We start from the raw sequence: 19,518 nt of genomic DNA, 5'->3' as shown, positions 1-19,518 counted from the left end.
ATTTCTCTAGCCAAATATTGAGAACAGTTTGAGATATGTTATTGCAAGAAATCGAACTATAGTAAAGACCCACTCTTTTCTAGAGATTATAATTTAATCAAAGTGACTTGTAAATCAGTTAGTAATTACTATGGCACAATCTTTTCTTGATAATCTGATAATTTGACACGTAAGTAATAAGATTTGATAGAAACATGTTATATGCCAACTTTTCCAATTTTTTCTTTGTGACAAGTAAATGAAATGAATAACTAAGGAATGCAATAGGTGAGATTTGGTTAAAGAAAAAAAGCGTTGGATATTGGCTAATGATATGGCAACACTTGCAATTATATTATATATTTCATTAGATAAATTTAATTCATTATGAAATTGAATGTCTGAATTTGTTAGATGAAATAAAGTGGTTTTAGAGCGTAAATTTGTTAAACCATTTCCGGAACTGACGCCTTATAGTCCTCTCTCTTTAAAATATATATGAAATAAAGTGATTTTCAGATCGTAAACTGCTTCAGCCATTTCCGTGACTCATTCTTTATACTCCTTCCGTCCCTTTCACCGCTTCCATAATATTATGAATGGGAAATAAGGTACTTATACAGTATTATACCTAAGAAATAAGGTACTTGTACAGTATTCTACCTATATGAGAAAACAAGGAAAAGTAATACTCCTCGATGATTTTATGTGGTGTTCGGTTTAAAAAAAACTTTTATCGACGGCACATATAAGATTTTCTCTGTTTTTATATAGGTACTATACTGTACAAGTATGCTATTTATTTAGATGATTATTATACACATACCTTATTTCTAATTTTTAAAAAAAATTAATTTACATAATTTTCGCTTGTGTTAAGTTTTCGGTACGCCAGGGTTAAAGGTTTTTTTTTTCATATAAGTACTGTACTGTCTTCTCTGATGTAAAAGTCATATTACTCGATGATTCTACGTGATTTTCAGTTTTAATCACTTTTATGCACGTCACAGATAAGATGTTCTTTGATTATTATATGTACATGTATCTTTTTTCTTGAGCCGATTACTGCAAGTACCTTATTTCTTATTTAAAAATAAAACGCTTGGATTATTATTGTACTTTTCTGTCGTGCTAACTTTTCATGCATTACGGCTTAGAGGTGTTTATACGAGTGCTATAATGCAGAAACACCTTATAACTGTTTCCAGGGCATTTTTATAATATCAAAACTGTATTGCATTAAATAAAAAGTTTAAAAACAAAACATTTTTCTCGCAATTAATCAGAAGTGAATTTTACAGTGCAATTTTATAATTAATCAAAAGTGACTTTCCCAGGCACTTTTGTAATGTTATTTGTTTTTACATTAAATAAAATAGTTGAAAAACAATAATATTTATTAGGGCGTTTCTAGCCAGCGACGCCATTTTTTTTTTGTTTTATTAGTCATTTACAGTATTCAACTTTCTTTTAAAGGGTGACAGGATGATAACGGTCGAGGAGAATCAGCGTATAAATACATAGATATAGATAATAAAATTAATCTTGCTCTCATTTGCAAATTAGTAGGGGGATTCTAAACCAAAAATTAGGAGCCCATTCCCTTGATTGTTTTAATCATTTTCTTTTTATTAGAACCTATTATCGAAAAGTGTCGCAAATAATGGACTTACTTACTAAAGTATAGTTGCTGGGGCTAACGACGCTCTCAACACCTCCAAATGGAACGATATGTTGGTGCTTATTTATACTAACAGAAGTTGTAATGGCTATAAGAAAACACCTTCCTCACTAGTGAAAAGTCACTATCTTCTTTGTTATTCGTAGTTGAGAAACATGGAAAGAGGGTCGCTAAAGAAATATTTTTTGCAACGTTTTTTTAAACCAGCTATGCACTGTGCTATCTTATTTTTTTCAACCTGACCATTACATGACGTGAAGAAGACACTTGTTATTCATTTTTCTTTATTTTTCTTCTTTTTCGTCTTATTCTTTACCATTAGTCTTTATTATTATTATTATTAGTAGTAGTAGTAGTAGTAGTAGTAGTATAGTAGTACTAACTGGGTGTTTTTACACAGGCCTTCATCATATATTACACACTGCCAAGAACCGCTGGTTTTCCTGGGATCTGTGTGACAACAAATATTCCCAGTTTGCCAGTTCTTACATCGTTCGATAACCTTTGTTAATAAATTGATGTTATCGGCACAGCTGCGCGCAGTTGACTCATCACTGGCAGCTAATATTGTTATTAATCTTCATTTGGATGGCATTAAGTTTCTCCAAGGACCTAATCCTCTGGCCACCTATCCAGTGGACTCTTCATTAATGCTTTCCTGTGTCGGTCTTTTTGTCTACCTTGTTCACCCACGAAATATACTGCTAATTCAGTCAGTGCTTACTCTGACATTATTCGTTGAGGAGCATAATAAACTGTACCTAATTATATACTTTTACTATTCCAGTGTTTTTCTTTCTTTCTTTCTTTCTTCCTTTTTTTTTTTTTTTTTTTTTTTTTTTTTGCTTTTCTGTGTTACTTCCTTCTTGTGTTACGCCGGTTGTCGTTTATTTATAGGCCGTTAGTGTTTGTAGCGCCTGTGAGTTACTTTTCGCATTTGAGGGATTTCCTTAAGAGTACGACTGTTTCCAGCATTATCACCCGTTGTATAGTGTCAGTCGTCTTTTTAATTAAGATTACTCCTAGTCTCTATTCCATGTGTGTTGAGACTGTTTTTCATGTTACCACAATTATTAGTATTATATTGATTTTTCTTTATGTGTCTCTATTCCTTTCTGTAGTCTAGCAAGTAACTCATATCTGATTCGTTTTTCGGTTTTACTGATCTTAACCATGTGAACTCCTGACAAAGCGATATTTATAATATGGCAGTTTCTTTCCTTTTTTATATAAATAATTACTAGCAGGAGCTGTGGAAATTCCACGGCGACATTTTCCATATGTAATATATTGCTGTCAAGCATTCTGTGAACGTTTAGGGTACATGTAGACTATGTGGTATTATTGTAGCCATTTTGTTGAAAATTTAAATATATTTATCTAAGTAAACGGAACCCCCGCGATATAATTATACTACCTTTAGAAAGATCCTAGCTAGAAGAGCAAGAAGCTGTGTTTTTGTTTCACATTGACATCGGTATTTATTTTATTTTTTATTTTTTTTTAATTGTTTCTTCGGTGATCGGGAAATCCTATTTATAAAAAAGAGAATGGACGATGATAACGTACTATGAGCATTATATTAGCGTATCTATATACTAATTTACTGTTCATAATATGTTATCACCTTTTATCCTCCTTGGTAATAAACATGGTCTCTCGAGCAAATAATTTATAATTTGAAAACCGTGACACACGTCCGTATGTACGTACGTTAAATGTATTGCGGTATTAATGTATAAATGACGTCTGGATAACTTGTTTACATCGGTGTATTGTTTTTTACCGATGTGTCTGTAAGGATTCATTTTATTTCATTTTTCTAGTACTGTCTCGGATTTTATACTAAGTAAAATATTTTACGTGGATTTTCTGTGATCGCTCAGTAGCAAAAAAAAAAAAAAAAAGCAACGTTACCTTGACGCTACTTAACAAGGAGTTTCCCTGTATTTACGATAGGATTTGATTTTTCTATAACTTTTACAAATTAATTTGCATTCTTGAAGTTAACACTATCCTCTTATTTACATATGAAAAAAAGAGCTATATAACTAGTATTTTGCAGCCATTGTTTAAGTAAATTGAATTAGTTTGGCCTAGCGCTATTATTATAACCGGGTTTATTTTTTTTTATTACATTAACACCCCAAACAAGGCACAACAACTCTTTGATGTAGGCGGCTACTATCAGAAACATGTGTTGCAGGGATACTATGTCGGGAGTTAAGCATCAAGATATCTGTTCACATTATACTTGGACATATGGATATTAAGTGTATGGTAAACGTTCGGAGATTACAGTTAGGATATCCGCTGTATGGTTTGCCATAATCCATATTGTTGGTAGTTCAGAATATTAGAGGCTGTAAGGAAATGGACAAGAGTTCGATTAATTATGGATTCAAATATTTTAGCAAAAAGAGGGGGTAGGCTAATGGGGCGATAATTTAATCGGTCAGGTCTTTCGACAGAATTCTTGTAAACTGGTAATACAGAAGCAGTTTTCAATCAGTCAGGAAAGCTAAATTTGTTAATGCATTTGTTGTAAGGTTAGGAGAAGACTGGGCAACATCATTGGAGCATTTTCTTTTTATAGTACAGCCGGGATGAGATCATGTCAACATTCTTTTGAGGTGTCTAGTTCTTTTTTTTTTTTTTTTAATGAAATCATGAACCTGAAAAAGCGGTGATTTTGAGATCACCTAGTGTGGTGTAACTCCGCAAAGAAAATCAGGGAGGGGGTGGTTTGCTTGGTCCGATGGAGAGTTTGAAGGAAACAGACTGGCAAGCATGTTAGCCTACTCAGTTGCCGTGCAAATAACTAAGCGATAATTGAGCCTATCATGAGTAGTAAATATACAAAACACGCCGGCTAAGAGGAAGCCTTGTAAACTTTAACGGCAGCACAGCAGAATGTTTTTGCGTGCTCCTGCCCCTGATCATCATCATCATCATCATCATCAGCAGCAGCAGCAGCAGCAGCATCATCATCATCATCATCATTCTCATCGTCGTCGTCGTCGTCGTCATCATCATCATCTAATTCGTTGTTAATATTATCCAAGAGAACGTATAGAAACGATCTAAATACGTGTATCGGCTTATTCATCTCATGTCCGGCTAGCTTTCCCTCGGTTATTCTAAGGCGCTATTTTTTTTTTACGCTGATCTTTTGCCTCATAAATCAATCAGCATCCGTCAAAACAAACGATAATATAAAATAGCGAAAGTTGATAATTAAATATGTCTCGATTTCTTGTCTTTTTTGGTTTCTTTTTTATATGTCCACTTATTTTATCAGAATGTGTTTGGATTAATCAGTTCGTGTTAATCAGTAACAAAATCGAACACAAATACTGAAGTCTGAATTAAGGCCTAACTGTTATGGTCATGCTAACTGGTGATTTAATGGCATCTGGGAAAATAAACATTTCGAATTATTCTTTAGTTTTTTTTTTTTTTAAATAGCAACGCATCTGATGTAAATTATTTAGATTTTTCTAAACATTGATGTGTATTGCATTTATTCGACATATAACACACCAAAGGGAATACGCGAAAATAAAACACACCGTTCGCATTAAATTGAAATAAGTAAACGATTAAACGAAAAATAAAAAAAACAACTAAAAGGGGGTAACGAAATAATAGCTATGTCGTAAATTATTTTTATATAATTATATTATTGTTATATAATTATATTATTGTTATATAATTATATTATTGTTATATAATTACATTATGTTATTGTTGTATGATTATATAATGTTATTGTTATATAATTATATAATGTTATTGTTATATACTTATATAATGTTATTCTTATATACGTATGTAATGTCATTGTTATATAATTATATAATGCTATTGTTATATACTTATATAATGGTATTGTTATATAACTATATACTGTTATTGTTATATAATTATATAATGTGATTGTTATCAGTTAAATAATGTTATTGTTATATAATTATATAATGTTATTGTTATATAATTATATAATGTTATTGTTATATAATTATATAATGTTATTGTTATATAATTGTGTACTGTTATTGTTATATACTTATATATTGTTATTGTTATATAATTATATAATGTTAGTGTTATATAATTACATAATGTTATTGGTATATAATTATATAATGTAATTGTTATAAATTATATAATGTTATTGCTATAAGTTATATAATGTTATTTTTATATAATCATATAATGCTATTGTTATATAATTATATAATGTTATTGCTATATATTTATTGTTATATAATTATATACTGATATTGTTATATAATTATATAATGATATTGTTATAAGTTATATAATGTTATTGGTATATAATTATATAATGTTATTGTTAAAAGTTATATAATTTTATTGTTATATAATTATATAATGTTATTGTTATACGTTATATAATGCTATTGTTATATAATTATATAATGTTATTGTTATAGATTATATAATATTATTGTTATAAGTTATATAATGTTATTGTTATATAATTATATAATGTTATTGTTATATAATTAAATAATGTCATTGTTTTAATTTATATAATGTTATTGTTATATAATTATATAATATTTAAGGAAAGTAAAGACAAATTAAAACCACCTTTCCGTCGATAACACACGCAAATATAGACTCACACATATTTCCTTAACATTGGAATGTATTTTTGACATTATGTTATAAATACATACTGATGTTTTCGCGGATAATATAATTTAAGTACTGCTTGTTTAATTTATTAAGATATTAAATAAATATTGAATCGTATTTGGTATGTTGAGTACATAATCCAAACCCGAACAACAAACATTTCTGTTTGAACTTTGATTTATGTTATTTAATACATTTACACGAATTTAGTAAAATAACAACAACAACAACAACATCAATATTAATAATAATATTTATAAAAATAGCAATATTAGTTACAATATTATAAACAATAATAATAATAACAATAATGATAACAAAAACTACAGCAACAATACAAAAGATATGATAATAGTATTACTAACAAGAATAATAATACAAATAAGAATATCAATAATAATAATAATAATAATAATAATAAAAACAACAATGATAATGATAACAATAATAATACAACTAATAACAATAGTAATAACAATAATAATAAAAATAATAATAACCGTTTATGGCCTGTGTCACTATTCCTTGTGAGTAAATAATAATATTAATAATAATAATGATAATATTAATAATAATAATAATAATAATAATAATAATAATAATAATAATTATAATAATAATAATATTTAATGATGGCCTCTGTGACTACTCCTTGTGTGTAAATAATTATAATGATTATGATGAAGATGGTGATGATGATAATAATAATGACAATAATAACAATAATATTAAAAAAATATTAAATAATACTAACAATAATAATAATAACAGTATCATAACAACAATAATAATACTCTTTGATGATTGCCTAAGTAAATACTCCAAGTAGGTAAATAATAATAACAACAACAACAACAACAACAATAATAATAATAATAATAATAATAATAATAATAATAATAATAATAATATCCACATCAAAGCAAGGATCGACAAGAAAGAAGAAAACAGCAAATCCACATTTTTTTTACAAGGGGAGGAAACAATAAATCATATAAGTGAATGCAGCAATCTAGATCAAAAAGATATATAAAAATAGACACGGCCAAGTGGCAAAGGCAGTACATTGGCAATTATGCAAACGACTGCATCTTGAATACACAAACAGACGGTACAAACACAAACCGGCAGCAGTCAGTACCGGAAAATGAAAGTCACAAGATCCCATGCGACATGGATGTACAAACGAATAAACTCATCAAAGCAAGTACACCAGATGTCATAATGGTTAACAAAAAAGAAAAGTCCTGCCAGATTGTAGATTTTGTCGTTCCATCAGCACGCAGAGTGAAGATCAAAGACACTGAGAAACGGAGCAAATATACAGAACTTGCCAGAGAGCTTAAAGGAGTTGTAAAATTAAGAAAGTAGTAGGGGCACTAGGAAAGTTACCGAAGAACTTTGAAAAGAGAATATGAGATATTGAAATCAGAAGGATAGCCGAAACTATACAACGAATTTACATAATGAAAATTGCAGTAATATTAAGGAACCCCCTTGAATGTGAAGACTAACAGCAGACATTAACTACACACAAATTGGACATAGAAACGGCTACAGATGCATAACCCAATGGAACATCGCATGGAATCATGAGAACTGAAATTGTATAACTGTAAGATACCACCCCTCTTTTTTTCAGTGTACCATGAAGATGCACTACATCAAATAATGAGGGTCAAGGAGGATGGAAAGACCCAGGAGAGAAAGCACTAGCCAAACCTCCGCTGGCTGAGTGCGAAAAGGACTATGACCTTGGAGAACTTATTGCCACCCAACTTCGAGTAAAGACCAATGGTCGCCGCCAACGAAAAAACAATGGTAAGCGGCTGTTGCGATAGCGATTCTTTTTTTTTTTGCAAAGGTTATCGAAAGAGGTGCAGAGTACTGGATATATAGGGAGACTTGTTGTCACTCAGAATACAGAGAGTACCACAAGTTATTTTTAAAGATCAATCTTTAATAATGCCCTGTGTAACTACTCCTAATAGGAAAATAAAAATAAAAATAAAAATAATAATAATAATAATAATAATAATAATAATAATAATAATAATAATAATAATAATAATAATAATAATAATACCGCACACAAGCAGCGAACACTCACTAGCTATAAAGAAAGTGGAATACAATATTGAAAAGAATAGAAAGGACGTATTGCAGATCAAACGGGACTGAAACTGCAAGGAATTTCAAAAATATTTTTTTTATAAAAGAAGACACACTAAATTGGTACCATAAAAATGATTCTGAAGGATCAGAGAAGATGATAGATAGAAGGAAGGTGTCTAGCTATAACTGTATTAGAGGTGCGTGGAGAATACTATGGCTGTAGTAGTTTTTACTCTTACTCGAATCATAAATGATCAATGATCTTAGCCAGCGTAAACTCCAAAGAAAGTGAGTGTTGCAATGCGCAAAATGGTTTGTTATTATTATGGATGGAGGCAGAGATAATTGGAAATGTGCGAGTGACTTGTCGGTACTCAATTTCAGGGAACAGCAGCAGTTACGGTCAGTAAGCATCACAAATAACGACGTACGTGAGAAGTCAGATAGACAGACAAACGTTTTCATGCTGATAAGAATCATAATCATAATCATAATAATAATCACAATCATAACGATAATCATAATAAAAATCATAATCATAATAATAATCATAATCATAATAATTATAATAATCATAATCGTAATTATAATAATAATCAAAATCATAACAATAATCATAATAAAAATCATAATAATAATCATAATCGTAATAATAATCATAATCATAACAATAATCATAATAAAAATCATAATCATAATCATAATCATAATAATGATAATAATAATAAAAAGAAGAACAACAACAACAACAATAAAAAGATGATGATGATGATGATGATGATGTAAAAATTGGAATTGCAGGCATGGCTGAAAAGAGACAACCAATAACAATAATGCAAACAGCTTAATATTAAAGAATACCCCTTGAGTGCGGAGATTAATACACATAAGCCACATGCACGGGCCAGACATGCTGCTGCAGAGACAAAACATGAAGAAGTGTTACATGGAACCAGGAACATTGAAGACGTGTGTCTATAACCTCTCTACTCCCTTCCCCATATCGCCCCATCAGCCAATAACCGCCTCCCCTCAAAGAAAAGATTGTTGCCAAATAACTGAGAAGTGCCAAGGAGGATGGAAAGACCGAGGAAAGAGCACTGACGAGACTTCCCCTGGAAAAGTGTGAAGAGAACTGGAAACTTGAGGAGGCTTATTGCCACTCAAATTTCAGTCGAGACTAATGGCCGCTTCTATAGAGAGATCAATGGCAAGAGGGTGTTGCAATAATGCATATTTATTTTCAAATGTTATCAGAAGAGGTGGAGAGTACCGGTAACCGTGGGGAGACTTGTTGTCACTAAGCTTCCTGAGAACACCACAGGCTTTTTCCAAAAAGAGACATTTTATGACTTGTGTGAAAGCTCCCCGTGAACCAATAATAATAATAATAATAATAATAATAATAATAATAATAATAATAATAATAATAATAATAATAATAATAATAATAAAGTCATCTAATTTCAGGTACCAACATAATACAGAAAAAAATACAGCGTAGAAAAGACAACTAGTAGGTGCCAAACACTCTGAGAAAGAAATGGATTACAAAAGAGAATAGCCTGTTAATTTAATGACATTACAGAAGTTACCAGAAACGGGGGGATGAGTTTTCTCTTTGCGATTCACAACACTATTTACATATTGCTGATGTATTTAAGAGAATAATTAAAAAATAAATCACTTTATCATCACTTGTTTTTCTACACAGCATAGACTATTGTCGTATTATCATGACACATATGTGAACCGATCTAAACTAAATTGTGTCCACATTTTCTTTTAAACTGAGTATTGTTTATTCTGTTTGAATTGGCGTTTATGGACTAATCATAGATCATATACCAATACAATTACACACAAAGCCTCTGCGTAGCTTGATTGTAATACATATATTTTAATGTTTTACCTATACAACACTAGCCATGTAATGAACACTGTTGAAATAACTACTGAAATTAATACATAAATATAATACCAGCTTATTGAATTTTATATGTAGATACATCAAATAATAATTATATATATATATATATATATATATATATATATATTCAGTAATGTGATTGATAATTTAAAATTCAAATTAGAATTAAATTAAAAATCCGTTTCACAAGAAGGAACAACAACAACGTCAATAATTTGTACGATCGTTTCGGAAAACAATGTTTTTATTGCGGTAGACATTAAGCCACGGACAATAATTTTTACATATAGTATTTTAAAAAAAACAAAGTTTCCTCATCAGCAAAAATATTGGGAAGGGTTTTTTAATATATGTAAAAGATACCATAAATAAACCTAGCATTAAAAGTAAGGCAGATGTATCTGGAAAAAAATTAAAATAAAAGGTATGTATTTATTTAAAGATATAAATAAAATAGAATAAAATTATAAATCTGAATTTGGTTTAAATATAATATTATAATAAAATATTTCTAATAAAAGTCATAGACACACGCATATACATATATATATACATATATATATATACATATATATATATACATGCACATACATAGACACGCATATACACAGCTACATACATATATATAAATATATATAATTATTTACCTTTTAATTCTTCGCCTTTAGAAATAAGCAATTAAGGTCAAAGTATTCATATGGATGTTTATTGTAGCTTTTCAACTTATGGAATTATAATTTTTTAAAAAGAACGTCAATGGAATATTTTATATCGGTTAGCATACATTCAATATTTATATTTAAAACTGAAGAAAGAAAGGGGAAGATAATCTTATTTCTTTAATTAAACAATGCAAGGGAGATAATTAGTATTTAATTCATTATTAAGGAATAATAAATCAAGCAAACAAAATATTATAATCTATGTTTAAATTACAGAATTTAATATTTGATAATTTATTTATTTATTGAAATCAAAAATATCATAGGTTAAGGCTAAGAATATATTTTAATAATATATAATAATGAACGATATACCAGATCAATTAATATTAATAATAATATTGATGATCAAAATTTTTATTAATAAGCATATCAAGTTATAGTTTAATTTTCAATAATTTTTACATATAGTATTTTATAAAATACAAACTTTCCTCCTCATCAAAAGTATTGGGAAGGGTTCTAGTATATGTAAAATATACTATAAATAAACGTAGCATTTAAAGTAAGGAAGATGAGTCTGGAAAAAAATTAAAAGATATGTATTTAATTGATAAGTAAATTAATATGGGTTAAAGATAGAAATAAAATAGAATAAAATTATAAATATTATAAATGTTAAATATAACATTATGATAATATATTTCTAATAAAACTTAAAAATTAAATATCAAGACACACACATATGTATATATACATATATATACATATATATACACACATATATACATACACACACATACACGTATACACACACATGCATACACACACATATATATATATATATATATAATTATTTACCTTTTGATTCTTCGCCTTTTGAAATCAATAATAAACAACAAAGCATTCATATGGATGTTAATTCTAACTTTTCCACTTATGAAATGTTAAGTTTTGAAAAGAACGCTAATGGAATATTTTATATCTGTTAGAATACGTTTGACCGAAAACGCTAAATTTAAAATTAAATAAAGAAAGGGGGAGATAATCTTATTTCTTAAATTAAAACAATGTAAGGGAGATAATTAGTATTTAACTTAATTTATTAATAAGGAATAATAAATCAAGCAAACAATATATCTATTTTGAAATTATTGAATTTAATATTTGATAATTTATTTATTTACTGAAATTAAAAAAACATATCATAGGTTAAGGTTAATAATATATTTTAATAATATATAATAATGGTCGATATATCAGATCAATTAATAATAACAATGATATAGTTGATCAAAAATTATTATTAATAAGCATGTCAAGTTATAGTTTAATTTTAATATTGAATATTAATAAGTAACATTTTTAATGATTTAAGGTGGTTTATAGTTATTAAATTTAAACACCAACGTTTATGACTGCATGCGAAAATAAGTTCTTTTCTTGAATTTAAGAGAAAGGGTCTATTTTTTATATCTTCATATGATAAAATTTGTAGGATCTCTTTTGTACAAAGTGCACAGAATTTATCTCCTGGCTTGTATGCTTTGTAAGATCCTATTATTTGTCATTTCAAATTGAAAGAAATATTGTTATCTTTGAGTCGCCAAATATGCTTGGATAGGGTAGTTTGGTTTAACAGGGAGTGATTTTTATAATAATATTTGTGCGTTGAAATTCTATGTTTTATTAAGCCAGATATAGAACCAAAATATATTGCCTCTTGTTCAGTGTAATTATTTTCTATTAGATTAGGTGTTGGATTATTATATGGTGGGTTGGTCTGTATTTGATTGATAGATTGGTTAAAGTTGGTGTCATTATTTAATCGAGTGGTTGAGTTATGGTTGCTATTAAATTCATTTAGATTCGGGGTTTTTGATACTGTGCAGCAATAGACTACATTTTTTTTATTTTACATGAGCCTTGTAGGGGACATTTATTTTTTCTTCTACAGTTACAGCCTGCTATATTTTGTATATTTGTATTTTGTAGCTTATTAATGTTTTATTGTTATAACTAATCATTTTTTTACTCGCACCACAATGATAAAATAAAGACGGGCATGAGTATTGGTTTTTTCTTGCGTGCCTTTAGAATATGCAGTCCCCAATATCTTAATGATGAATTTCAATGTATTACGAATGTTTTAAGAAAACTACAGTATCCATCCTATTTCATTTCTTACGCAAAGAAAAAAGCTACGAAAATACACTATAACATAAACACACAGAAAAATAAAACAAATGCCTCACTATTAAACAGACATCTTTTCATTCCCACCCACACCAAAAATACAAAAATCTACGACACTCTTAATAGACTTGGTTTTCACTTGATACACACAACTTCCTCAACCATAAAACAGACATTAAAAACTACCAAGCACTCTCCCAAAACCCTCACATCCGATGCCGGTATATATTCCATCCCATGTAACAACTGTCAACAAGCGTACATAGGTGAAACACAGCGAAAATTGAAATTAAGACTTAACGAGCACAGAAGAGATATAAGGAATGGTAACGCCCTAAATGCACTCTTTTGCCATTGTGCAGAACACGATCACTCATTTAATTTAGATCAAGCGAATATTATTAAATACGTGATAGATAGAGCTAAAAGAAGACTTTTAGAATCAGCACTAATATTGAATACTAATACTATTACGCAAAGAAAAGGCTTCTACCATTTAACCCCTAGCATAGGGAAAATAATAATCAAAGAACAAAATATCAAAACAGACTCTGGCTAACCGTTTTTCCTTAAATATTTCAACAAAATGAATAAGTTTACAGAAGAAGAAAAAAAATGTACATATTTATTTTAACGCATTTTTAAAAGTGTATATATATAGACATCGAACAACCCAACCTTCCCATACGCACACATATGTTTATCCTTCCCGACATGGGTAGGATTCAAAAACTGTATTTTTCGCACGATCTATGACTTTTTCTTTTCTTACATTTTTATTTCAATTATCCTGAAGATGTCCTCTGAAATAAGGACGAAACGTTGATTATTTTAATAATTTCATTCGCTTTTTCTATTTTTCTCAAAACATAACGTCAACCACCGCTGGTATTTTTTCATTCCTTATACACATATATATATATATATATATATATATATATATATAGCAGGCTCCTTCAGTCTTGGACACGAAGGGTTGCTTGCGCGAGAAATTTTGTGGCAGGAGGTGCGCAATCTTTAACCACACCTCTCCTGAGATGACATTGTTAAATACCAGTCGCAAGTGAAGTACAGGACGACTGGAAACAAATGCCGATATAAGCGGAGACCACCTACAGTGCCTAAAATTTCCAAATGGTTACTCAACTGGTACTAACCAGGCTCAACGTTGCTTAACTTCGGTGATTTGACGAGAACCGGAGTGTCCACGCGATTATACTATATATATATATATATATATATATATATATATATATATATATATATATATATATATATATATATATATATATATATATATATATATATATATATATATATATATATATATATATATATATATATATATATATATATATATATATATATATATATATATACACATATAGATATACATATATATACATATATATATATATATATACATATATATATATACATATATATATATATACGGTATAATCGAGTTGACACTCCGGTATATGCAACAATGTTTTGGATTTTCAAAATCTAAATATCTATATATATATATATATATATATATATATATATATATATTTACATATGTATATAAAGAAAAGTACAGAGGAGGAGACTGAGAGTGAGGCATACTCCTTCCAACATTTATGCTTGTTATCGACATACCTTTATGGTTTCAGCCTATGAGAATCTCCTAACGTATTATTCATTGTATTATCGATGTCTTTTTTAAAGTTCTAAAGCTCACTCTGTTATATAAAATATTCGTAAGGCACACGTTACAATGGTGTTTCTGTGTTTTAATTCATCGCCCGTTTAATAAATATTTAGTTAATGTCTATTTAGTTAAAATTTATTAGTAAGTATTTGTTTCGTAAAATAATATCATTCAAAGACGGTAATGTATGAATATATGCTCATGTGGCAGTTTTAGTAATTTAGAGTTGCTTTAAATCTTCACCGTTCACTCATTTTCCGACCAAATTTACAATAATTATTAGTTTATAGATCATTTTCTCAGTTATATTGTGATAAAACTATCAATTTTCGTTCAATAAAACAAAAGTTATGATGTATTTTCTGATGCTCAAATTCATTAAAAAATGTAAAGTGTTAAGAGACGCATTTCATGACTTGTTTTCATAGCAACACAATTGCATCAGCAACTACTGTTGCTACTAATTTACTACTGCCGCGGACAGAGAAGTAACAAGTGAAGCAGAGAGAATAAAACATGACAGGGAGATAATTGGGCGGATTTTATTGAAAGCAGACGAGTGCCCTATATTGTTATTGCATATGTGTTTATGGGGGCAAAAATCAGACTGAAATTAAACAAAGAATAAATTAATTTATTGGAAGACTGGACAAATCATGTATTACAATAAAAAAAATGCGAGCATGAAAAGTAATATGGGTAAGATTAAGCATGGAAAAGTCAAGGACTAGTTGTTAAAACTGGAAAAGAAAAGAATCAGCTATTCTAGTAAAATATAATAAATTTATAACTTAAGATTTTGCAGGAGTAGGATTTTTCATAAATTTAATTTTTCATATATAATCAATTTTTAATGCTGCAATATTTAAAGTTATAAATTTATTGTATTTTTACTACAATATTTTGTCCTTTTCTTTTTCAGTTTTAACAACTAGTTTTTTTACTTTGTCATGTTTAAGCTTAACCATATTACTTTTCTATGTTCACATTTTTCTTATGTAATTACACAATTTGATATCTTCGTTAAAAACAATTCTTCGTCTATAAACATCAACACAGCAGACAGGGTTGTTTTGTGTATTCTTTTCTGCCAAATGATTTTAATAATAATGCAAGAATGTGTTTTCCATTTCATAATAAGTTTTTCACTTTTTCTGACACCTTGCAGTCAATGCGTCATTATAATTGTGATTTATAATATTTTCAAAGCGTATCAGTATTTTTGTTGAAATTGTTATCGGTTCCAAGACAAATACATCTACAAGTGTTAGTTAACGAAAAATTTATGATGGGGCAATTGTGACAGCGCTCATACGATCACATACAGATGCTGCTAGCGGCAGAACAATATTCATTTATAAAATTATCAGCAAAGACAAAATATTTATGCAGTTAAGTTATTAAGTTAAGTTATATATATATATATATATATATATATATATATATATATATATATATAGGTATATATAGTTATATATATACATATATAGATATATATACATATATATATATACATATATATATGTATATAGATATATAGATATATAGATATAAATATATATGTATATAGATATATAGATATATAAATAGATAGATATATAGATATATATATATATATAGATATATATAGGTATATATATAGGTATATATATAGGTATATATATATAGGTATATATATACATATAGGTATATATATATATATATATAAGTATATATATAGGTATATATATATATATAAGTATATATATATATAGGTTTATATATAGGTATATATATACTGGTATATATATAAATATATATAGGTATATATATATAGGTATATATACATATATAGGTATATATACACATATATATACATATATATATGTATATATATAGAGAGAGATAGAGGAGGAGGAGGAGGAGGAGGAGAGAGGGTGTGTGTATATATATAGATCTACATATTCAAAATATATTTATATACGGCGGAAGAATACTAGTGTGGATGACACGCGGAATATTCAGTGTAGCCATATATATTTTATAAATTACTATATATATATATATATATATATATATATAGTAATTTATAAAATATATATGGCGATTAAGCTACACTGAATATATATATATATATATATAGTAATTTATAAAATATATATGGCGATTAAGCTACACTGAATATATATATATATATATATATATATAGTAATGTATAAAATATATATGGCGATTAAGCTACACTGAATATTCCGCGTGTCATCCACACTAGTATTCTTCCGCCGTATATAAATATATATATATATATATATATATATATATATATATATATATATATATATATATTGAATGTAAAATGGGACATATCTTGTTTTATGACCCACCGACAGATTAGTCAATAAATTCAACATCTTCGTATGACAATAAATCATTTTCTTTAACGCTTATATTTCAACATCTTCTTCCTCAAATATTCTAAACTTAGAATGATAGGATTTTACATAGACAACCGAACAATCTATGTACATAAATGACAACAGTTTTTAAATGGTGACTGACCGCAAACAAACAATAATGAATTGAATAAGAGTTTTGGACGTGTTATAGTGCCATAGAGTCGTCTATATAATGTGTGTATACATAACGTGAATAACTTTTATTTGTGACGTATGTATTTGTAGTCAAGTTTTATCCTCGTTTTTTGTAATCTATATGCGGGTATACACATACATACATATATATGTTCTCGATTTCGAATCTCGCTAGATACAGCACCTCTGATGAGAAGTAGACGACGAAACACGTGTCAGTGGATAATTACATTTTTAAAATTATATACCGCTCTCCATATGGAGGTACCAAATTAGTTCAAATGGAAATTATTCCCAACTCGCATTTAGGTAAAAATGCACTTTCGTAAATAATTGAATTCATTCAAAACACATCGCCAAAACCAAAACAAAAATAAACAACTTCTAAGTAAATCGCGATATATCCAGACAGCTAGTGAGATGGTCCAGGGGTAAGGGGTTAGGCTCATTTCAAATCTCGCTAGATATAGCCACTCTGATGAGTCGTAGACGACGAAACACATGTCAGTGGATAATTACATTTTAAAAATAATATATATATATATATATATATATATATATATATAATGTTGTAGCATATGTTCTCGCTGTTTTTTTTTAAATCACATAATATTAAAATCAAAAAGTAAGTTCGTGTGCCACTCTAGCTCCAAGTTTTTATGAATCCTATCGACTGAAGATGGTGTGTAATTGTCGCAAAATCACACTTCTTCCGTTCATCCAATTCTGTTCGTGTCTGATGGTAAGCTTCCTTTAAAAGAAACCTGAATTTGTCTTTCTCTATCTTGATTGGTCGTCTGGACTAAGGAGAATCATTGAGAAAAATATACCGTGTTTCAATTTGGTAAACAATTCTCGAACATTTCTCTCAGCTATAGCGTTTTTTTTTTTCATATAAGGCACACATATCCATGGTAACTTCATTTGCATTTTGACCTCGATTAAAGGCGAAAACGTGAATGTGTCGAAAATATGATTTTTTTTTATTTACTTGACACCCCATTTGCCGGTTATGAAAAACGAGAGAAGTTATATAAGCAAAAAAAAAAAAAAAAAAAAAAAAAAAAAAAAGGATAACCATTAGCTTGTAGAACAGAATACGTGCTTTCTAATTACATATAACACTTCGATAAATATCAAAATATATTTTAGAGAACTTTTTCTTTACAAAACAGGACCCAATATATATATATATATATATATATATATATATATATATATATATATATATATATATATGTGCACAAAATATATATATACTAGCAGAAGTACCCGTCGTTGACTGGGTTCAAAAACAGCCTACAGAAAATGGACTGTGCTTGATCAAAGTGTGATAGGTTATGAAAAGAAGGGGGTTGTAAAGAGATAGGTTTTGATACTCCAAAATTTTACCCTAAGAAAAATATGATGACAGTAAAGATAATTTTCCCGAAAATATATTTTTTTTATATCAACTTGTTTCCATTCGTAGCAAAAAGTGACCAACAGAATGATGTTTCCTTACAAAGAGAAGATGTTATATATATATATATATATATATATATATATATATATATATATATATATATATATATATATATAATATAAATATACAAGAAATATATGTTACCATGGTAAATAAGTTCCTTTTATGGTAGAAAAGCTCATTGGTTTGTATTTTTAAGTAGTTTGTAAAAACATTTTTTTTTTAATTCACGAACCGGTTTAAAAAAAAAAACATCCAAATGGCATCGACTTTGAAATGGAGAACCCCGTTTTCAATTTGAAGGAGCGGCACCTGAGCATTCTGTGTTAACAATTTAAGAGAGTTCCGTCAACCGAAGGAATATTTATAGCATATTTTAATGTTTTCCGTTAGTTTGTGCTTGAGGAATATTCGATTATGGCATGTGTAGTTTATATAAAAATTCATTTTAGTAGTTATCTCCTCAAATTTCGTTTTAATTTCGGTTCGCTGAAATTATTTCAAGTAAAGAGAATTAAAAACTATTTCAAAACAAAAAAAAACATGAACTGACCTT

This window comes from Euprymna scolopes, chromosome 1 (assembly GCF_053919585.1).
Source record: "Euprymna scolopes isolate OS-2025 chromosome 1, ASM5391958v1, whole genome shotgun sequence".
In the NCBI taxonomy this organism is placed as follows: Eukaryota; Metazoa; Mollusca; class Cephalopoda; order Sepiida; family Sepiolidae; genus Euprymna; species Euprymna scolopes.
The sequence above is the reverse complement of the archived record's forward strand: the minus strand, read 5'-3'. Positions refer to the sequence as shown.